The sequence below is a fragment of the Bos javanicus genome, chromosome 3 (assembly GCF_032452875.1).
Source record: "Bos javanicus breed banteng chromosome 3, ARS-OSU_banteng_1.0, whole genome shotgun sequence".
Taxonomy (NCBI): Eukaryota; Metazoa; Chordata; class Mammalia; order Artiodactyla; family Bovidae; genus Bos; species Bos javanicus.
In genome coordinates this window covers 50,486,172-50,510,054 of record NC_083870.1, presented here as the reverse complement: position 1 = coordinate 50,510,054, position 23,883 = coordinate 50,486,172, and the positions used below count along the sequence as shown (strand labels likewise).

The window sequence follows — 23,883 nt, the reverse complement described above, 5'->3', positions numbered from 1 at the left end:
AAGCAGGAAATGACAAAAACTCTTGAAACTCTAGTGAGATACATACTTGCTAGAGAGTGAAAGATAAGTCTGTAAAGATTCAGACACCTGCCACATCACTGACATCTTTGAGATTCTGGTTGTCCAGGAATTGATGAAACAACCCTTCTAAGTAAAGAGCAAGTTATTATACCAGGTACTCCATACTAGGGGACACAACACTTGATGGATCCATTTGAATTTTGGAAACAGTATATACTGCTCCAAACCAGTTATTTTGAAATTTAGAAGGCTGTCAGATTTGAGTGAGGAAGATTCTACGGTAGGTCCAGGCTGCAATGCAAGTTGCCCTGCTCCTCAGATCATATAATTTGGCAGATCCCTTGGTAGTAGAGGATCCATGGTAGATAAAAACATTAAGAGGAATCTCTCACAAGCTTTAATGAGAGAGCTATAGCACAAATCCCTAGGGTTCTGGAGCAAGGTCATAATTTTTGCAGCAGAGAATTATATGCTTTTTGAAAAGCATCTCCTGACATGCTATTGAGCACATGTGCATGAGACATCAAGCAACTTTTACAAGAGCTTCCATTATGAGCTAATTTAGTAGCAATCTATTAAACAATGAAAATGATAGTTCAGAGACCAAACTTGGGGAGTTTGGAAGGTACAAATAGAGTACATGAAAAAGGGAGCTAGACCCGCATATCACTATCTCTATTACAGTAAGATGTCTCCTTTAGCTCACACCTACATGGCTTTATTGGGGGGATGGTCTATAAGATGGCTGATGGAGGAAGGAAAAGCTTAGACTTGGATTAAAGGGGAATTGACTCCAAATGTTGCATGAAACAAAATATGGAATGTTGCTAAACTATAGCAGTGTTTAGGGGAAGTCTTCTAAGTGGACAGAACTATGAGATTGACCATAACATTTTAAAGTTAGAAATACATAATAAAAAGATACATAGAAAAATCCCTGTATGTTTGAAAGTAAGAAACACATTTCTGATTAACTCATTAGTCAAAAAAGGAATAATGGAAAATAATAAATGTTTTGAAATGAAGTATAGCACAGTACTGAAGTATAGCAAGAAATGGCAGTACTTGGATGCAATCTCAAAAACAACAGAATGATCTCTGTTTGTTTCCAAGGCAAACCATTCAATATCACAGTAATCCAAGCCTATGCCCCAACCAGTAACGCTGAAGAAGCTGAAGTTGAACGGTTCTGTGAAGACCTACAAGACCTTTTAGAACTAACACCCAAAAAAGATGTCCTTTTCATTATAGGGGACTGGAATGCAAAAGTAGGAAGTCAAGACACACATGGAGTAACAGGCAAATTTGGCCTTGGAATACGGAATGAAGCAGGGCAAAGACTAATAGAGTTTTGCCAAGAAAATGCACTGATCATAGCAAACTCCTTCTTCCAACAACACAAGAGAAGACTCTACGCATGGACATCACCAGATAGTCAACACTGAAATCAGATTGATTATATTCTTTGCTGCCAAAGATGGAGAAGCTGTATACAGTCAACAAAAACAAGACCAGGAGCTGACTGTGTCTCAGATCATGAACTCCTTATTACTAAATTCAGACTTAAATTGAAGAAAGTAGGGAAAACCACTAGACCATTCAGGTATGACCTAAATCAAATCCCTTATGATTATACAGTGGAAGTGAGAAATAGATTTAAGTACCTAGATCTGATAGATAGTGCCTGATGAACTATGGACAGAGGTTCGTGACATTGTACAGTAGACAGGGATCAAGATCATCCCCATGGAAAAGAAATGCAAAAAAGCAAAATGGCTGTCTGAGGAGGCCTTACAAATAGCTGTGAAGAGAAGAGAACCAAAGAGCAAAGGAGAAAAGGAAAGATATAAGCATCTGAATGCAGAGTTCCAAAGAATAGCAAGAAGAGATAAGAAAACCTTCTTCAGCAATCAATGCAAAGAAATAGAGGAAAACAACAGACTGGGAAAGACTAGAGATCTCTTCAAGAAAATTAGATACAAGGGGACATTTCATGCGAAGATGGGCTCGATTAAGGATAGAAATGGTATGGATCTTACAGAAGCAGAAGATATTAAGAAGAGGTGGCAAGAATACATAGAAACACTGTACAAAAAAGATCTTCATGACCCAGATAATCACGATGGTGTGATCACTCACCTAGAGCCAGACATCCTGGAATGTGAAGTCAAGTGGGCCTTAGAAAGCATCACTACGAACAAAGCTAGTGGAGGTGATGGAATTCCAGTGGAGCTATTTCAAATCCTGAAAGATGATGCGGTGAAAGTGCTGCACTCAATATGCCAGCAAATTTGGAAAACTCAGCAGTGGCCACACGACTGGAAAAGGTCAGTTTTCATTCCAATCCCAAAGAAAGGCAATGCCAAAGAATGCTCAAACTACCGCACAATTGCACTCATCTCACACACTAGTAAAGTAATGCTGAAAATTCTCCAAGCCAGGCTTCAGCAATAGGTGAACCATGAACTTCCAGATGTTCAAGCTGGTTTTAGAAAAGGCAGAGGAACCAGAGATCAAATTGGCAACATCCGCTGGATCATGGAAAAAGCAAGAGAGTTCCAGAAAAACATCTATTTCTGCTTTATTGACTATGCCAAAGCCTTTGACTGTGTGGATCACAATCAACTGTGGAAAATTCTGAAAGAGATGGGAATACCAGACCACCTGACCTGCCTCTTGAGAAACCTGTATGCAGGTCAGGAAGCAACAGTTAGAACTGCACATGGAACAACAGACTGGTTCCAAATAGGAAAAGCAGTATGTCAAGGCTGTATATTGTCACTGTGCTTATTTAACTTATATGCAGAGTACATCATGAGAAATGCAGGGCTGGAGGAAGCACAAGCTGGAATCAAGATTGCTGAGAGAAATATCAGTAACCTCAGATACGCAGATCAGATCAGACCAGTCACTCAGTCGTGTCCGACTCTTTGCAACCCCATGAATCACAGCATGCCAGGCCTCCCTGTCCATCACCAGCTCTCGGAGTTCACTGAGACTCACGTCCATCAAGTCAGTGATGCTATCCAGCCATCTCATCCTCTGTCGTCCCCTTCTCCTGCCCCCAATCCCTCCCAGCATCAGTCTTTTCCAATGAGTCAGCTCTTCACGTGAGTTGGCCAAAGTACTGGAGTTTCAGCTTTAGCATCATTCCTTCCAAAGAAATGCCAGGGTTGATCTCCTTCAGAATGGACTGGTTGGATCTCCTTGCAGTCCAAGGGACTCTCAAGAGTCTTCTCCAACACCACGGTTCAAAAGCATCAGTTCTTTGGCGCTCAGCCTTCTTCCCAGTCCAGCTCTCACATCCATACATGACCACAGGAAAAACCATAGCCTTGACTAGATGGACCTCTGTTGGCAAAGTAATGTCTCTGCTTTTGAATATGCTATCTAGGTTGGTCATAACTTTCCTTCCAAACAGTAAACGTCTTTTAATTTCATGGCTGCAGTCACCATCTGCAGTGATTTTAGAGCCAAGAAAAATAAAGTCTGACACTGTTTCCACTGTTTCCCCATCTATTTCTCATGAAGTGATGGGATCGGATGCCATGATCTTCGTTTTCTGAATCTTGAGCTTTAAGCCAACTTTTTCACTCTCCTCTTTCACTTTCATCAAGAGGCTTTTTAGTTCCTCTTCACTTTCTGCCATAAGGGTGGTGTCATCTGCATATCTGAGGTTATTGATATTTCTCCTGGCAATCTTAATTCAGCTTGTGTTTCTTCCAGTCCAGTGTTTCTCATGATGTACTCTGCATATAAGTTAAATAAGCAGGGTGACAATATACAGCTTTGACGTACTCCTTTTCCTATTTGGAACCAGTCTGTTGTTCCATGTGCAGTTCTAATTGTTGCTTCCTGACCTGCATACAGGTTTCTCAAGAGGTAGATCAGGTGGTCTGGTATTCCCATCTCTTTCAGAATTTTCCACAGTTGATTGTGATCCACACAGTCAAAGGCTTTGGCATAGTCAATAAAGCAGAAATAGATGTTTTTCTGGAACTCTCTTGCTTTTTCCATGATCCAGTGGATGTTGCCAATTTGATCTCTGGTTCCTCTTCCTTCTCTAAAACCAGCTTGAACATCAGGAAGTTCACAGTTCACATATTGCTGAAGCCTGGCTTGGAGAATTTTGAGCATTACTTTACTAGTGTGTGAGATGAGTGCAATTGTGCAGTAGTTTGAGCATTCTTTGGCATTGCCTTTCTTTGGGATTGGAATGAAAACTGACCTTTTCCAGTCATGTGGCCACTGCTGAGTTTTCCAAATTTGCTGGCATATTGAGTGCAGCACTTTCACCGCATCATCTTTCAGGATTTGAAATAGCTCCACTGGAATTCCATCACCTCCACTAGCTTTGTTCGTAGTGATGCTTTCTAAGGCCCACTTGACTTTACATTCCAGGATGTCTGGCTCTAGGTGAGTGATCACACCATCGTGATTATCTGGGTCGTGAAGATCTTTTTTGTACAGTTCTGTGTATTCTTGCCATCTCGTCTTAATATCTTCTGCTTCTGTTAGGTCCATACCATTTCTGTCCTTTATCGAGCCCATCTTTGCATGAAATGTTCCTTTGGTATCTCTAATTTTCTTGAAGAGATCTCTAGTCTTTCCCAGTCTGTTGTTTTCCTCTATTTCTTTGCATTGATCGCTGAAGAAGGTTTTCTTATCTCTTCTTGCTATTCTTTGGAACTCTGAATTCAGATGTTCATATCTTTCCTTTTCTCCTTTGCTTTTCACTTCTCTTCTTTTCACAGCTATTTGTAAGGCCTCCCCAGATAGCCATTTTGCTTTTTTGCATTTCTTTTCCATGGGGATGGTCTTGATCCCTGTCTCCTGTACAATGTCACGAACCTCATTCCATAGTTCATCAGGCACTCTATCTATCAGATCTAGGCCCTTAAATCTGTTTCTCACTTTCACTGAACTGATAGCATAGTACTGTGTTTCAAAGCTTGTGTGAGTACGGCTAAAACAGTAGAGAAGTCTATTATAGCCAGCAATAGATAACATTTCTTTAAAAAGACAGACTAAAAGTGAATTAGTTAAACGTCTATCTAGAAGTTTTAAAATGAGCAAAATTAGTATAAAAAAGATGATAATGGTATGAAAATTGAATGAAATAAAAAGCAAGTATAAAATAGAATATAAAAAGCCAAAAGTTGTTTTTTCAAAAGACTAGTATAATTGAGAAATATCTGGTGAGCTGATTAAGTGAAAAAGAAGCCAGTAATTAGCAATAATTGTAATGAAAGTGGGTATGTACCTACACATGCTTCAGACATTAAAAAATTAATAGGATATTAAATCTTTGAAGAATAATTTTTAATTTGCTTTAAGCATAATCTAAAAGTAGAAATTCTTAGAAAAATAACATAAATTTATCAAAACTTCCATAAGATACCAACACTTCACAAAGAAAGTACAAGGGATATTAGAAACTAGCCTTATTCATAAACATAGATGCTTAATCCTAAAAACTAAGCAAACTGCATTTCTGCCTTGGGTCAAAATGCAATTACAAGGACTAGATGTATCCTCCTACCTGAAATAATCAAAAGACTATGAAAATACATGAAACAACAGTTTTGGGGTTTTATTTCTTTTTACTTTTATTTGCTCTTATTTTATGCTGAATGTATTTCTAGTTCATAAACTTTTGTCTCTTCGATTTATCTGGGATATATTTTTCTTCTATGCAGCCTCCTCTTCTGGTTTAGGAGCAATTTATTTTTCCACAAGAACAAATTGTGGAAAATTTGTGGCAGAGATGCTCATGCATGGGTTAATCCAATGCTAGCATTGCAGTGCGTCCTGGGGGATGTTTTTCACCTGGATGTATTCAATGACCAGAAAACCTACATCTAAACCTGTAAGTTACTGTGGTGCTAGAGAAGACTCTTGAGAGTCCCTTGGACAGCAAGGAGATCAAGCCAGTCAATCCTAAAGGACATCAACCAAGAATATTCACTGAAAGGACTAATGCCAAAGTTGAACCTGCAATACTTTGGCCACCTGATGTGAAAAGCCAACTCATTGGAAAAGCCCCTAATGCTGGGAAAGATTGAAGGCGGGAAGAGAAAGGGATGACAGAGGATGAGATGATTGGATGGCATCACCAACTCAATAGACATGAGTTTAAGCAAATTCCAGGAGATGAAGGACAGAAAATCCCGTTCTGCTGCAATCCATGGGATCACAAAGAGTCAGACTTGACTTAGCGACTGAACTGAACTGAACCATTGTAACAGAATGGCATACCTTGCTTCTGTAGTGTGGCATCTTTCAGATACTTGGTGGCTTTTTGGACATGCAGACTATTGATGACCTGAGTAATTTTGTCAGTGTTCTTAAAGTTTGGACACAAAGACTCAAGCCTCTTTATTTGCATGATTTTGTGGAGTTTTTTGGCTCCAGTAAATAGTGAACCATTTTCAGAAATCACCTTCAACTGATTAAAGGAAGAACATGAAATGACACTTTTCAAGACACTGGATTTCAGGCAACAATGAACAATGATTCCTTATAGGGGAAAAGGACCCAGCAAACCCTCCATTTCCACCAGCTTATTACCTGGAGAGAGTTTCTAGGCAGTGCACAAGGAGCCCTGGGGAAATCAAAGCAGAAGTTATCAGTTATCCTGAACTGAAGGGACAGGATAGGAATCAGGAGAGTCTTCGAAGCTAGAGTTAATGGGGCAGAGTACTAGAGAGGAGGGAGCTGCACAGAGACAACTCTTGAAATCTACAAACAATTCCCATCAAGTTTACTAGTAAGTAATGATCAGTGAATATATATGAGAAAACTACACAAATCCAAGGAAAGAACCACCTGAACTAATTGGAGAGAGCTCAGACAATTGCCTGGAAAATCCCATGGATGGAGGAGCCTGGTAGGCTGCAGTCCATGGGGTCACTTAGAGTTGAACACGACTGAGTGACTTCACTTTCACTTTTTACTTTTATGAATTGGAGAAGGAAATGGCAACCCACTCCAGTGTTCTTGCCTGGAGAATCCCAGGGACGGGGGATCCTGGTCGGCTGCCGTGTATGGGGTTGCACAGAGTCGGACACGACTGAAGCGACTTAGCAGCTGCAGTAGCAGCAGACAAATCTAAGAATAATTTCTCTTCCCACCAGTGAGGGTGGAAAAATCTCATCATTTTCAGGGCATCAGGTGGAATTGTCAAAAGTTTTGCCTCAGTAGTGGAGAAGTAAATCATAAACTAAATGCTACCCTGGTACCACACAGATACTAAAATTGAGACCTGAAAGAATAAAAATTGTTTCTGAATAGCTTAATCATGTTAAAAAACAAATATCAAGAATAAAGAGTATTTATAGGAATAAACAATAATCATCATTCAATAAGGTTTACTTGAATTTGACTTGTCATCTTGGACCCAATTGATTTTAATTGGTTTACATTATACCCTGGTGGCTCAGATGATAAAAGTGTCTGTCTGCAATGCAGGAGACCTGGGTTCGATCCCTGGGTTGGGAAGATCACCTGGAGAAGGAAATGGCAGCCCACTCCAGTATTCTTGCCTGAAAAATCCCATGGACAGCGGAGTCTGGTGGGCTACTGTCCATGGGGTCGCAAAGAGTCGGACACGACTGGACGACTTCACTTCATTTCATCATTCAATAAAGTAAAAAAGAAGTAAACAGAACTGGACCTGAAAAATACAATGTTAGAACTGAAAATTTTAATAGCTTCAAAAACAGATCAGCAAACTCCTTTGAAATTAGCTAGTTACAAGAAGAAAGTAAAGGTTGCTCAGTCATGTCTGATTCTTTGCAACCCCATGGACTGTACAGTTCGTGGAATTCTCTAGGCTGGAATACTGGAGTAGCCTTTCCCTTCTCCCAGGGGTCTTCCCAACCCAGGGAACAAGAAGAAAGAGTGAGGTAAAAAAGAGTGAAGAAAGCCTGCGTGAATTATGTGATAATCTCAAGCAAATGAAAATAAACATCATTGAATTTCAGAAGGAGAAGAGAGCCAGAAAGAGGCATAAAGTTTATTCAAAATCTAGTGGCTGAAAACTTCCCGAATTTTGAGAAAGATCTAGACAGCCAGGTACATGAAGCTTAAAGGACCAAAAGCAAGATCAACTCAAAGAAGATTACCCTGAAACACATTATAATAAAGTTGTTAAAATTCAAAGACAAGAGAATTTTGAAAGCAGTATGAGAAAACCAACTCCTTATATTCTAGGGAACTTCCATAAGGATATCAGCAGATGTCTCCACAGAAACCTAGCAGACCAGAAGGGAAAAGGATGATATATTCAGAGTACTGAAAGAAAAAAAAAAAGCCAACTAACACTATACTCGGCAAAACTGTCCTTCAGAAGACATATAGATGGCCAATAGACACATGAAAAAAAATGTTCAGCATTGCTCATTATTAGAAAAATGGAAATCAAAACTACAATGAGGTATTACCTCACACCAGTCAGAATAGCCATCATAATAAAATTTACAAACAATAAATGCTGGAGAGGATGTGGAGAAAAGGGAACACTCTTGCACAACAATACAACTTCAAAGTTGGTAGGAATGTAAATTGATACATCTACTTTGGAGAACAGTATGGAGACTTCTTTAAAAACTGGGAATAAAACCACCATGTGACCCAGCTATTTCACTACTGGGCATCTACCCTGAGAAAGCCCTAATTCAAAGTGACACATGCACCCAAATATTCATGGCAGCACTATTTACAATAATTAGGACATGGAAGCAATGTAGATGTCCATCAACAGATGAATGGATAAAGAAGTTGTGGTATAGATGTACAATGGAATATTACTCAGCCATAAAAGGAACAGATTTAAGTCAGTTCTAGTGAGATGGATGAACCTAGAGCCTGTTACAGGGAGTGAAGTAAGTCAGAAAGAGAAAAAACAAATGTCATATATTAATGCAGATATATAGAATCTAGAAAAATGGTACTAATGAACCTGTTTGCAGGGTAGCAATAGAGACACAGACATTGAGAACAGAATTGTGAACACAGTGGGAAAGGAGAAGGTGGGACGAATTGACAGTAGCATTGAAATATATACATTACCATATGTAAAATAGATAGTGGGGATTTGCTATATGATGCAGGGAGCTCAACCCGGTGCTCTCTGACAACCTAGACGGGTGGGATGGGTTGGGGAATGGGAAAGGAGAATAAGAGGGAGGGGACATATGTATAGCCATGGCTGATTCATGTTGATGTGTATAGCAGGGACCAATACAACATTGTAAAGCAATTATCCTCCAATTAAAAAACAAAAACAAAAAACTGTTCTTCAGAAAAGGAGACAAAGATTTTCCCAGACAAAATCTGAGTTCTTCACCACTGCCTTATAAGAAATGTTGAAGGAAGTTCTTCAAGTTGAAACAAAAGACAACTAATTAGTAACGTGAAAACTTACTAAAAGGAAAAGTAAATAGTCAAATTCAGAATAATACTGTAGTGATGGTGCTTTTAACTTTAGGTATAAAAGTTAAAAGACAATAGTATTAAAAAGAACTATAGCTGCAATAACTTGTTAATGGATTACTATATAAACTAAAGTATGGCATCAATGGCATAAAATATGAGAGGAGAAGTAAAAGTGTAGAGTTTTTGTATATGACTAAGTTGTTATTGCCTCACAATAGACTGTTCTAACTATAAGATGTTTTATGTAACCCTTGTGGTAACCACAAAGAAAAATCTCTAGTAGGCTCACAAAAGATAAAGAGAAAAAACTTAAAGTATACCACTATTTTTTTTGCTATTAAAAAAAAAAAATAGCAAAGGAAGACCAGAGGGCAACAAAGGAAGCAATTAACAAAAGGGTAATATTTCTTGCCTTTGCTTTTGTTGTCAAATCCAAATAATCATTGCCAAGACCAGTATCAAGAAGCATTTCTCTATGTTGTCTTCCAGGAATTTTATGATTTCAAGACTTTTAAATCTTATCCATTATGAGTTAATATTTGTGTATGGTGTAAGATGGGGGTCCAGTTTAATTCTTTTTCATGTGAATATCTGGATTTCCCAAAACTATTTTTTGAGGATAACTGTCTTTTCCTCATTGTGTATTCTTAGTGCCTTTGTTGAAAACTAATTGACCATATATGAATGAGTTTCTATCTGGGCTCATTATTCTGTTCCAGAATTATGTGTCTATTTTTAGGCCAGTCCTGTACTGTTTTGATTTCTATAGCTTTATAATGTAGTTTGAAATCAGGCGAGGTGCTTTCAGCTTTGTTCTCCCTGCTTAAGATTACTTTGGCTCTTTGGAATCTTTTGTGGGTCCATTTAAATTTGGGGGTTGTTTTTTATATTTCTGCAAAGGTGCAATTGGAATTTTAATAGGGATTGCATTGAATCTGTAGATCACTTTGGTCAGTAAGGACATTTTCACAGTACTAATTTTTCCAATCACAAGCTAGAATATCTTTCCTTTTATTTGTGCCTTTTTCAATTGCTTTCATCAGTGTTTTGCAGTTTTCAGTGTATAGATCTTTCACTTTCCTGGTTAAATTTATCCTTAAGCATTTTATTCTTTTTGATGCTATTATAAATAAGTTCCCTTAATTTCTTTTTCAGAGAGTTTCTCATATTACCTGCCTCTTCAGCTTCTCAGGTTAGGCTAATTAGAAGCCTGATCTTCAGGCTGCAGCTGGGAAAGTCAGGATTTTAGATATGCAGTTTAGGTTCTTTCAGGGCAAAATCAGGAGCTGGTTGTTTTTGCCTAACCAATCTGTGATGAGCCAGAGGGAATATCCCCTAGAAGTTCTTGTGAACCCATATAGAACTACCTCTTTGTTCTCTGTGATCCTAGAGAACTTGTGATGCTAAACACCATCATGTCCCACAGGCAGGTGATTTAGGAGCCATTTCCTCAGCTGGCAGACATGGAAGGTAGACTGCTAGGTATTTTTCCAGATTCTGTTAAGGAGAAGCTACAGACTTGGTTTCATTGCTGGGCTTAATGGATTTGGGGTGGGGAGGTGCCTGAAGTTCCCACACACCCTTTCAGTCTCGCAGATGACTCCTAAGTGCAAGCCCCATTAGCTCCCAGGTGCAAGCTTATCCGAAGCCTAACCCTCAACCCTTGGAAAGCAATTGGGAAAGTATGCAGTCAAAGCTCTTCCAGGGAGAAATTATTTTTGCCTGTTTCCTCTGTGCTGAGCCTAGGGGTAATAACTATGAGAAATGCTTGCATTTCTGTATAAAACTGCCTATTAGTTTAATGTAGTCCCATGATACTTGTGAATGCTGAGCCCTTTTGGCTCTCAGAGCTAACTGATTTGGGAGCCAGTTCTTCAGGTGGCAACTATAAATGTTGGGATGTTAGATATGTGGACAAGCTCCTTCCAGGGAATAGCTGGGGACTTGGTTTTGCTCTTGGAGTAAGCTAGGGGCAGAAGGAAGGAGATGTTCCCTAAAGGTCTTTCAGGCTCCTGAGAATTTCCCACCCAGATGCAGTCTGATTAAAAGTGAGACCATTGGACAGCAGCTGGGAAAGATGAAATTTAACCCTTCTAGAGAAAGACTAGGTGCTGGGTGTTTTGCCTGCTCCCTCTGAACTGAGCCCAGGGGACAGTTGTGGCAATGAGGATTATTCTTGAGTCCTAAGGTCTAAATGAATTTGTCTTCATAGATTTAAGACTTTCTTGGGACCTGTGACATTTTTCTTTTTTCCAGTTTCTCCTTTTTGGAATGGGAACGTTTATCCTATGCCTGTCCCACTATTGTATTTTAGAACCACCTAACTTGTCTGGTGTCATAAGTGCTGCTAGATGGGAATTATGCTTTAGGATGTATCATAGTTTAAGATTCCTATTTATCTGATTTAGATGTTAGTTAGATGAGACTTTGATGATGGAGTTGGTAATGGAATGGGTTGAGGCTTTTGAGGCTGTTGATATGGGGTGAATGTATTTTGATTTCAAGAAGGAAATTAATTTTGGGGGGCAATGGCAGAGAGCAGAATATTATGCACTGAATTGTATTCTCCCAAAATTCATAGGTTAATGCTCTAACTCCAATATAACTGTATTTGGAGATAGGGCCTTTAAGGAGCCTAAGACGCTCATCCAGTAGGACTAGTGTGTCCTTGCAAGAAGATGAAGAGATACCAGGAGTGCACACAGATAGAAAAAAGGCCATCTGAGGATACCACACAATGATGGCCATCTGGATTTCCAGCCTCCAGAATTGTGAGAAAATAAATTTCTGTTGTTTAAGCCACCAACTCTGTGGTTTTTTGTTATGACAGTTAATTAATATGGTAGCTGATTAATACAGATGGAAATGGGAGTGACTACTATTAGATACAGGGTTTCTTTTTGGAAAAATGAAATGTTCTAAAAGTGATTGTGATAATGGTTCTATTATATACACTCTTAAAAACAGGTGATATGAATTATGTCTCAACAAAGCATTTTTAAAAGTAAAATTCATCATATTAACAAAGTAAAAAATTTAAAAATATCATCAACAGACACAAAAAGCTTTTGACAAAATCTAACCTCCATTTCTAACTAGAAAAAAGTTAGGAAAAAGTCTAGGAGAAAGTATTTTCAAATCATATATTTAACAAGAGATTAATGTGCAGCATATAGGAAGAACTTTAAAAATTCACAGCAACAACAACTATGATAATCATGAAATTTAAAAATGGGCAAAGGGGAGTTGGTAGCAGCAGCCGGGGCAGCGAGGAGGTTCCTGAAGCTCTAGGATTCTCGTGGCTGAGTTAGGGATTTAACTGCCACCATGTTAAGCAAAAGAGCAAAGACCAAGACCACCAAGAAGCTCCCCCAGTGCTCGACCTCCAACGTGTTTGCTGTGTTTGACCAGTCCCAGATTCAGGAGTTCAAGGAGGCATTCAACATGATTGACCAGAATAGGATGGGTTCATCGACAAGGAAGACTTACATGACATGCTTGCTTCCCTGGGAAAAAATCCGACTGAAGAATATCTGGTTGCCATGATGAATGAGGCTCCAGGTCCCATAAATTTTACCATGTTTCTCACAATGTTTGGTGAAAAGTTAAATGGCACAGATCCAGAAGATGTCATCAGAAATGCTTTTGCTTGCTTTGATGAAGAAGCAACTGGCACCATTCAGGAGGATTACCTGAGAGAACTGCTGACCACAATGGGAGACCAGTTTACAGATGAGAAAGTGGACGAGCTGTAAAGAGAAGCACCTATTGACAAAAAGGGGAATTTCAATTACATCAAGTTCATGTATTTTTATTTTTTATTTTATTTTTACAATTACATACGCATCCTTAAGCATAGAGCAAAAGACAAAGACAACTAAAAAGAACTTCAAACTCCAGCCAAACGTTCCTTGTTGCCACTCTGGGTATTTCTGAGACTTTCTCTTAGAGCCTGTTGCATGTCCTTAGCTTTACAGCTTCTGCCTTTCTTGTTGTATTTATTCTCAGCCACTTGGGGCACATGCATCTCTATAATCAGACTGGATGTGGGACTTTTTGTCATTTTAAGAATAGAAAATAGGGTAATTTAACTTACCAGCTGCCATCTACCCTCCCCGCCCCTAGTAACTGCAGTCTACAGAGTCAATATATTTTTTCAGAGAAGGTTATTCACTCAATTTTTTCTGAACCATAATTAAACTTTATGATAAAAATAAAATAAAAATAAATAAAAATGAGCAAAGGACTTGTGAGTAGATATTTCTCCAGAAAAGATATAAAAATGGTGAACAAGCACATGAAAAGATGCTAACTAATCATTAGAATAATGCAGATCAAAACCCCAGAGATACCAATTCACATCCATTAGGATGGCTATTATTTAAACAATAGAAAATAACAAGTGTTAGTGAAGATGTAAAGAAGTTAGAAACCTTGTGTGTGAATGAAGTGAATGTAAAATGGAATGGAAAATAGTATGGCAGTTCCTCAGAAAATTAAAGCTAGAGTTACTCTGTTATCCTGGAGAAGGCAATGGCACCCCACTCCAGTACTCTTGCCTGGAATATCCCATGGATGGAGGAGCCTGGTGGGCTGCAGTCCATGGGGTCGCTATGAGTCAGACACGACTGAGCAACTTCACTTTCATTTTTCACTTTCATGCATTGGAGAAGGATATGGCAACCCACTCCAGTGTTCTTGCCTGGAGAATCCCAGGGATGGGAGAGCCTGGTGGGCTGCCATCTATGGGGTCACACAGAGTGGGACACGACTGAAGTGACTTAGCAGCAGCAGCACTCTCTTATCCAGCAATTCCACTTCTGAGTATATATCAAAAAGAATTGAAAGTAGAGATTTGAAGAGTTATTTGTACACCAGTGTTCCTAACAGCATTATTCATAATAGCCAAAAGATGGAAACAGCCCAAGTGTCCATTGATGGATAAATGGATAAAGAAAATGTAATATATGCATACAAAAATGGAATAATATTGAGTCTTAATAAGGGAGGAAATTCTGGTTTATGCTACAGTTGAATGAACCTAGAAATCTTTATGCTAAGTGAAATAAGCCAGATACAAAAGGAAAATATTGTATGGTTTCATTTATATGTGTTACTTAGAATAGGCAAATTCATGGAAATGATGATTCTTGTGACCTGGAAGAAGGGAATGGAGATTTATTGTTTAATAGCCACAGGGTTTTAGTTTAGGATGATGAAAAATTCTGGAGATGGATAGTGGCCGTGGTTGCACAACAATGTGAATATACCTAATGCCACTAAACTATATACTTCAAATGGTGAACTGTATACTTCAAAATGGCTAAAATGGGGAAGATTTTTTGTTATGTATATCTTACTACAATAAAAAAGAAACTTTCAGCAGTCTAAGAATAGAAGATTAACTTAATCTGACAAAGCACATCTATGAGAAACCTATAACTGAAACCAAACTTAATGGCAGAAGACTGAATGATATCCTCCTAAGATTATAAATAAGGTAAAGATCTCCACTCTCACCATTTCTTTTCCACTGTCTTTGTTTGTTTTTGTATTTATTTATTTACTTGGCTGCATCGGGTCTTAGTTGCAGCACATGGGATCTTTGTTGCATCGTGTTTTGTTGTGGTGCTCATGCTTCATGGTTGCAGTGCATGGACTTCAGAGTGCATGGGGTAAAGTACTTGCAACATGCAGGACTCGTCACAGCATGTGGGATCCTAGTTCCCCAGTCGGGGATCTAATCCACCGGACCACCAAGGAAGTCCCTCTTTTCAACTTTTAATGGGGGTTTCAGTTAGTGCAATATGGAGCAGAAATAAAGGCTTCCAGAGTTGAAGGGATGACAATCCCAATCAAAATCACAGCAGGAGTTTTTTTTTTTTTTAAGAAATTAACAAACTTTATGTTCGAAACAAGGGAAGCTAAAAATGTGTTGTTTAGGTAAGCATCAGTTCAGTTCAGTTCAGTCGCTCAGTCGTGTCCGACTCTTCGTGACCCCATGAATCGCAGCACGCCAGGCCTCCTTGTCCATCACCAACCCCCGGAGTTCACTCAGGCTCACGTCCATCAAGTCAGTGATGCCATCCAGCCATCTCATCCTCTGTCGTCCCCTTCTCCTCCTGCCCCCAATCCCTCCCAGCCTCAGAGTCTTTTCCAATGAGTCAACTCTTTGCATGAGGTGGCCAAAGTACTGGAGTTTCAGCTTTAGCATCATTCCTTCCAAAGAAATCCCAGGGTTGATCTCCTTCAGAATAGACTGGTTGGATCTCCTTGCAGTCCAAGGGACTCTCAAGAGTCTTCTCCAATACCACAGTTCAAAAGCATCAATTCTTTGGCGCTCAGCTTTCTTCACAGTCCAACTCTCACATTCATACATGACCACTGGAAAAACCATAGCCTTAACTAGACAGACCTTTGTTGGCAAAGTAATGTCTCTGCTTTTGAATATGCTCTCTAGGTTGGTCATAACTTTCCTTCCAAGGAGTAAGCGTCTTTTAATTTCATGGCTGCAATCACCATCTGCAGTGATTTGGGAGCTCCAAAAACTGAAGTGTGACACTGTTTCCACTGTTTCCCCATATATTTCCCATGAAGTGATGGGACCAGATGCCATGATCTTCGTTTTCTGAATGTTGAGCTTTAAACCAACTTTTTCACTCTCCTCTTTCACTTTCATCAAGAGGCTTTTTAGTTCCTCTTCACTTTCTTCCATAAGAGTGGTGTCATCTGCATATCTGCGGTTATTGATATTTCTTCGCCAATAGCTATAAAGAAAAGCAAGAGAATGTTTAACACAAAAATGAGGATAGTGGTTATCTTTGGAAGTAGTGAGGGAATTTAACTAGGGAGGAGCATGCAGAGAATTTGGGGGATATAGGATGACCTCGGAGAAGGCAATGGCACCCCACTCCAGTACTCTTCCCTGGAAAATCCCATGGATGGAGGAGCCTGGTAGGCTGCAGTCCATGGGGTCGCTAGGAGTCGGACATGACTGAGCGACTTCACTTTCACTTTTCACTTGCACGCACTGGAGAAGGAAATGGCAACCCACTCCAGTGATCTTGCCTGGAGAATCCTAGGGATGGGGGAGCCTGATGGGCTGCCATCTATGGGGTCGCACAGAGTCGGACACGACTGAAGTGACTCAGCATAGCATAGGATGACCTGAATAGTGGGTAGATACATTAGTCACTTTATTATTATTTAAACTACACATGAAAATTTCCATATAATTTTACATTACACTGTGTATCCTAGCCTATTTTTAAAAAGTCACATTCCTCAAAAGTCTTCAAATTAAAGGAATATAAGTCGGACACGACTGAAGCGACTTAGCAGCAGCAGCAAACAGGATTTAAAGAGGCTTCAGATAGGGCTTCCCAGTGGCTCAGATGGTAAAGAATTTGCCTGCAACATGGGAAACCCAGGTTTGGTCCCTGGGTTGGAAAGTTCTCCTGGAGAAGGGAATGGCAACCCACTCCAGTATTCTTGCCTGGAGAATCCCTTTGACAGATGAGCTTGGTGAGCTGTAGTCCATACATACATGTAGTTGTGTACATAGAGTTGTACACATCTGAGTGACTAACACACACACACACACATAAGATAGGGACTCATTAACATACAACTAGGGAATTCAGAGGAAAAGGAAGAGAGATCAAGGATCTCTTGGAGAAAACAGAAATGAGAAATTCAAATTGAAATGAGAAATTCCAAAATCAAATCCTCTGTCCAAATAATATGGCATCTGATTTGAAAAGACAGTGAAAAGGAAGACTTCTAGGTAGCATTGCACAACTGAGTGAATTGGAACAATGCTCAGGTCTGCACCAGGCTTGTAGATTTAAATTCTAGCTTCTTTCCCCAAAGAGAAATGTTTGTGAAATAAGGGGCACCATTGTGAATTTGATTGTATATAGGACCCAATGTTAAGATCCTACATAGCAAATGGACTTGAGTTTGAGCAAACTCCGGAGATAGTGAAGGACAGGGAAGCCTGGTGTGCTGCGCTTCATGGTGTTGCAAAGAGTTGGACACAACTTAGCGACCAAACAACAGCAACATAGTAAAAAAATCATGTTTATTTGATTTTTGCATTACTTTCCTATTGCCCCAGATTTAGAGGCTTAAAACAATGTCCATTTATCATCTCATATTTCTGCAGATAAGGTTCTCTGCTCAGAACCTGATGGTCAAAATTCAAGTGTTGATAGGACTTGTGACCCTTTGTGGAGGCTTTGGGGAGGAATTTACTTCCCAGGCTTCTTCAGGTTGTCAGAATTTAGTTCCTTGTGGGTCTAGGACTAAATCTGTTTTCTTGATCTGTGTCTCTCTTTATCTCCAAGCCAGCAACTGGGAGTCAAATCCTCCTGATGCTTCAAAGTGACATCCTCTTCTACCTTTTTTCCCTGCAGCATCTGGAGAATATTTTTGCCTTTAATAGTTTGTGTGATTAGGTTGGATCTGCCTAGGTAATTGTGGATACTTTTTGTAAGGTCACCCTTTTGTAAGGTCAACTAATAACCTTAATTGCATCTGCAAAGTCCCTTCTCTGCAGTACTTAGAGTAGTGTTTGATTGAATAACCAGGGGCAGGAATCTTACAGTAAGGGGGACATCTTTAGAATCCTGCCTATCACAGTTATCATCTATGGCAAGAAACATTTCAGTAATTGAGCATTACTATTCTTATGGCACTGTGCTGGGACATGAAGATTTTAAATGTACAGTCAACTTACTTCAAGGTATATATAATCTAGTTGTGTGGCCATTAATATAAAGGAAATGTTTGTATGGAATGTGGTTTTGTGGAGAATTTGTCTTAAAATACTTTTTCAATTGTATCATCTTGAGTTCAGCCAATTCTTCAAAATTATTCCATTCACTTTCATTTTTAAAAATAAACCCAGTACACTGACTGGGTTTATTCACTTGTCCATATTAACAGTTAAATCATAATTTAACAGTTAAAAAAGAACTTTTTAGTAAGTCAAATTATTCTTCTCTTGTTTTATGGTGTCAATAATTTGGGAGGAAGGGGATGAAAACCTAAAAAACAAAACTTACCTGAGATCTAAAACCTGAACCAAATCTTAGATGCCAAGTATTATTGCAATGGAAGCATTTCAGTAGCTTCCTGTACAACATGCTAGTTCTCTTCTTTAAACGGACTAAATAGAAGTGGTACAGCAGTAGGATCATTTTAACTGAATAACCAAATCAGGGAAATGTTCAGTGCTTTAAATATATTTCTCAATAATAATTTTGTAGTCTAGTCATATTTACCTCATTAAATTTGGATATCCTCATGTATTATGATTCATTTGAGAAGTTAATAGCGTGAGCATTTTACAACAGACACTGTCTAAAGTAGTTAGGAGAAGACAGAAAGCTTTTAGTTCATTTCCCCTTGACTAGAGAGCTTAATAAGCCATTTCCTCATGTTGAAATAAAAGCTGTTTAATGAGAATCCAGATCAAATTCTTTTACCGGAAAAGTGTGTGTATGTGTGTGTGTGTGTGTGTGTGTAATGAGGGCATGCAAAGAGTATTTGATATATCTAAATTCTAGTAAGATAAACGAAAGATTGACACACTTTAAAGTTTCATTTTAGCTATATTGTATTACCCTGATCAGTATTGCTTACCTATTTTGAATGGTACTTATTTTAACCTTTGAGTTCACTGCACAATGGCTGTTCATTTTTCTGTCACCCAAAGATCACATTTAGTGTGTTGTTTTATATCCTTCTAGCCTTCTTTTCTGAGCATAGACATTTTAAATAATTATTAATGAAATATAGTTGATGTACAATATCATGTTATTTTCAGGTGTCAAATCACTATGACACTTGCGTACATTATGGAATGATCACCACAGTAAATCTAGTAACCATCTGTCCCCATACAAAGTTATTGCAATATTATGACCATATTCCGTATGCTGCATATTACATCCCTGTGGCTTATTTACTTTATACCTGGAGGTTTATAACTCACCAGTATTCTCCCACATACCCGCCTTTGCCCTACCACCCATTATGTTCTGTATCTATGAGTCTGTTTTCACTTTGTTTGCTTTGTTTTTTTATATTCTCACATACTTATGAGAATGTAAGGTATTTGTCTTTCTCTGACTTATTTCACTTAGCATAGTACTCTCTAGATCCATCATGTTGTCAAAAATGGCAAGATTTCATTCTTTTTTTGGTTTGGCTGAGTAATATTTCATTGTACATAAGAGATACATATATATGTAATATTATATATACAACATATTCTTATGCATTCATCTATCGGTGGACATTTATGTTGTTTAAATATGTTGGCTATTGTAAAAACTGTTGCAATGAATATTGGGGTACATGTGTCTTTTCTAATTAGTGTTTTCTATTTCTTTTGATAAAAATACAGATGTGAAATTCCTGGGTCATATGGAAATTCTGTTTTTATATTTTTAAGAAACTTCTATACTGTTTTCCATATCAGTTGCACTAATTTACAATCTCACTAACAGTACACAGGTTCTCTTTTCCCACATCATCACTCAGTTCAGTCAGTTCAGTCGCTCAGTTGTGTCTGACTCTTTGTGACCCCTTGGACTGCAGCACACCAGGCTTCCCTGTCTGTCACCAACTCCCGGAGCCTACTCAAACTCATCGTGTCCATTGTGTCGGTGATACCATACAACCATCTCATCGTTTGTCATCTCCTTCTCCTCCCACCTTCAGTCTTTCCCAGCATCAGGGTCTTTTCCAATGAGTCTGTTCTTTGCATCAGGTGGCCAAACATCATCCCTAACACTTGTTATTTGTTGTCTTTTTGATGATAGCTATTCTGACCGGTATGAGGTGATATCTCACTGTTTTGATTTGCATTTCTCTGACGATTAGTGATGTTGGCATCTTTTTATGTTGGCCACCTTCTTTGGAAAAATGTCTATTCAGGTCCTCTGCCTATTTTTAAATCAGGTTATTTGTTTTTTCTTTGATGTTGAGTTGTATGAGTTCTTTGTATGCTTTCAATATTAACCCCTATCAGATAGTGTTTGCAAATATCCTTTTGCTTTGTTCATAGTTTCTTTTGCTATGCAAAAGATTTTTAGTTTTATTTAGTTCCATTTGCTTATTTTTGCTCATTTCTCTTTCCTGGTTTTCAAAGCCAGACATTCTGAGGCCTTATCTTCTCAGTACTTGACCTCCATGATAGGGATCCTGAAGTGGGGCTTAGACTTATTTCTCCTTGGGGAGGACCTCTATGATTGTGAAATTCCTTCCAATTGGGGTGTTGTTGACTTGGAGGTGTGGTCCTGAATATACTACATCTCTACCTCTCCTACCCATCTCATTGTAGTTCCTTCTTAATATCTTTAGTTGTACTCATCTTTTCTGGCAGTCTTCATGTTGTTCTCATAGATAGTTGCTCTGTAAGTAGTTGTGATTTTGGTTTGCCCCGGGGAGGAGGTGATTTCAGGGTCTTTCTACTCTGTTATTTTGCCCACAGTCCCCACAATAGCTAGTTTTTTTTTTTTTTCTTTCCATTTAACACTGTCCACTACCATGGCTTGATGGTCTCTTGTCTCTGATCTTTTCCAATACCATTGTCTAAGGACGTCCTGTTTCTTTGATAATTAATTTTGGGTTCCCTCACGGCTTAGATGTTGTGATTTCCTTGGACCTATTCTTTATGATATGCTTATCTGAATGCCTCATCCATTCTCATGACTTCATTTATAGATGTGTAGAAACCCTCCCTGGAAATGACTAATTGCTATTGTTTTGTTCACTGCTATTTTATTTTTGTCAAAGCCTTAGACTATTTTAAATAATTTAATTGTTTTACAGAAAAATATTGTATCTTCCTCAATTTTAGTTTTGCTGTCAGAGCACCTTCAAAAAATTCTATGTTAAGACATTAAAACAAAGTGTTTTTGTTTTTTCCTAAAATTTTTAGTTGTTTTCCTTTAGTCTTTTCCTGATAAGTGCTTTTTAGGATCCACATACAGGGAATCTCAGCAGCCACTAGAGGGAGCCAGCCACTTACACAATGACTGAGAAATGGGTCTTCATTCCCTGTTCTAATCAATTTCTAAGTCAGAAAAGTCAAGTCTTCTTGGTAAAGGTCTTAGTTAATGTGTTTATATTATCTGTCCTTTGTGATTTGTGCTGATGTATAAACATGACGGCAGAGACGGTTATGGCACGCTTATATTTCTCCCCATTTCTCTATGTCCCTCACTACTGGGCAAAATGACCAGTTCAGAGTTGGATTTCTTTCTCAACTTTTCTTTTTCTCCCCCTCTGCCATGATTTTCCCCCTCAGCTGTAAAGTTTATCGTATTATTGTGTTGCTCAACTGAATGGCTGTAATTATAATAACTGACTTTAAAGTGGTCCGGTTTCTTTCCCCCCTTTCTGTATCTACCTTTCCTCTCCTTCCCTCATATATGCCCAGTTCTATTTTCCTGTTTATGTTTAATTTTTTGAATACCTTACCCCTGAAAGCAATGTTACAAGAAATGGGGAAGTTGTGCTGTGCAACACTCCAGGAGTAAGAACAGTCTAACACGGGGGTGAAGTGGAGCCACATTCTGCCTGATTGGCGGAACTGCCTCTGGGCCTGGTCTTCCATAGCAGGTGTGGGTGACTGTGGTACTCCATCATCCAGACAGAAAAGAAATCTCTCCAGGTCTTTCTAGAGAGGAAGAGTAAGCAAGATGGGTGGCTCTGAAGCATCTGGGAATATGGTTCACAACAGTGCACAATGTTAGCTAAATAAGACAATATCCATTCCCATTACAGAGAAAAGATCAAAGAGCCTATAAACTCAAGCAAATATAAGAGTTACCACACTGATGAGACCAAAAATCCATTTAGATCAGTTTTTATTTTTGAAATAATGTCACAAAGAAAGTTTTGTGGGAAAGTATATTGCATATTGAGGCTCTCTCAAAATATCCCTGAAACATCCATTTGTTTTTATAATCCACTACGACTTTTCATCCCTAAAGTATTTAAATTCTTTTGGGTAGTCTTCCATTTCAGATTACAAATCCTCTTGGAATTAGAAGCTCCTGTGTTAGTAGTCATTTATTTATTTTTTAAAAATATTATTGTGTACTTCACGCCAGGCACTGTTTTATATATGTCCTGAGAATACAAAGATGAAAAGACAGAATCCCTTCACCCTTGAAAAGATTAGCATAGTGAGAAATATTTCTAATGAATAAAGTGTAAAGTAGTAATCTTATCCTAAATCACTTTTTAAAACGATGCTTTCTTCTTCTAATTTATAGATTTATAGAATACACTCAAGCAGACTATACCATTTGTAAGTGAAAGTACTCTACAAAAACATCACTTTTATTATTGAGATGTAGGTTTTTAATGCATATAATAGTTCTTCCTTTCTTTTCTGATTCTGACTTCAGTTACTTTTCAATATGCCTACAGTGTCCCAGGCACTATGCTAGGAATCAAATATGAATATGACATTGCCTCCGACTCTCCAAGTTGTTTATTTTACATCTCCTCTCTCCTTAAACCTCCTACACTTCATCTTCCCCCTCAGCTGGTGATTTCATTTTACACTTCACTGAAGGAACAGAAGTTATCAGGCAATAATTAACTTCATCTTCTCACCACCAGACACTTGCACTCCCTCCTTTTACAATGAAGAAGCATACCCTGCCGTCTCTAGGGTGCTGGATTGCATGCTTGCCTAGTTGAAGATTAACTCCTGCCATGGTCTGTTTTACTTCATGCTTTAGTAATCTCAAGTAAACTCTCCCTAGAACCATGTCCTCACCAACTTATGCCCTTTTTTTCACAGTGAGACTTATGAAAAGTTGCTTATACTTGCCGTCTTCACTTCTTCAATTCTCTTTCTCTGTTCAACCCATTCCAATCAAATGCTCGTTGCATTTTTGGAAATGACCATTGCCAAATCTGTCACCAGTGACTTTACCTTGCCAATTTCAGTGTTAGTCCTCAGTCCTCTCTAATTTGACCTCTCTGCTGGATTTGGCAGATACAACCATTTCCTCCTATTTGACACAGAGTTTACTGTTAGCTTCAACCACATGCTCTCAGTTTTCTTTCTATATCACTGGAGTTGTTTCTGGGTCACCTCTTCCTTTACTAACCTCCAAAATTAAAGTGCCCTGGGTCTCTATTCTAGGGCCTCTTTTCTTCTGGACTTAAACTCACTCCATAAGTATATATATATAGTCTCATTGCTTTAAATACAGTCTTTATGCTGATGAATTAGAATTACATGTCCGACTCTGTTCTCTCCTTAGATCTCCATACCTGAATATCTAGCTGCCTTCTCACATCTCCACTTGTGTCTCTTAGCACATCTGAACTATAAGAAGACCAAAACAGAATTGTTAATCTCCCTCTAGAGTTTTGTTCTATCACAAT

At 38.6% G+C, this 23,883-nt stretch overlaps 1 protein-coding gene and 1 pseudogene across 4 annotated transcripts in view; both read left to right on the top strand.

The window, feature by feature from the left end:
• Positions 1–23,883, top strand: part of CCDC18 (coiled-coil domain containing 18) — a 181,683-nt gene that overhangs the window by 118,712 nt on the left and 39,088 nt on the right. The window contains exon 30 of one of the 4 annotated variants that reach the window (XM_061411167.1): positions 5,721–5,887. The exons of the other annotated variants lie outside the window; for them this stretch is intronic. The gene's annotated coding sequence lies outside the window, so the exon portion shown is untranslated. Of the gene's footprint in view, positions 1–5,720; positions 5,888–23,883 lie in introns of those variants that run through there. 4 annotated transcript variants of the gene reach the window in all.
• The window catches only part of LOC133244274 (myosin regulatory light polypeptide 9-like), a 36,520-nt pseudogene continuing 25,365 nt past the window's right edge, over positions 12,729–23,883 (top strand).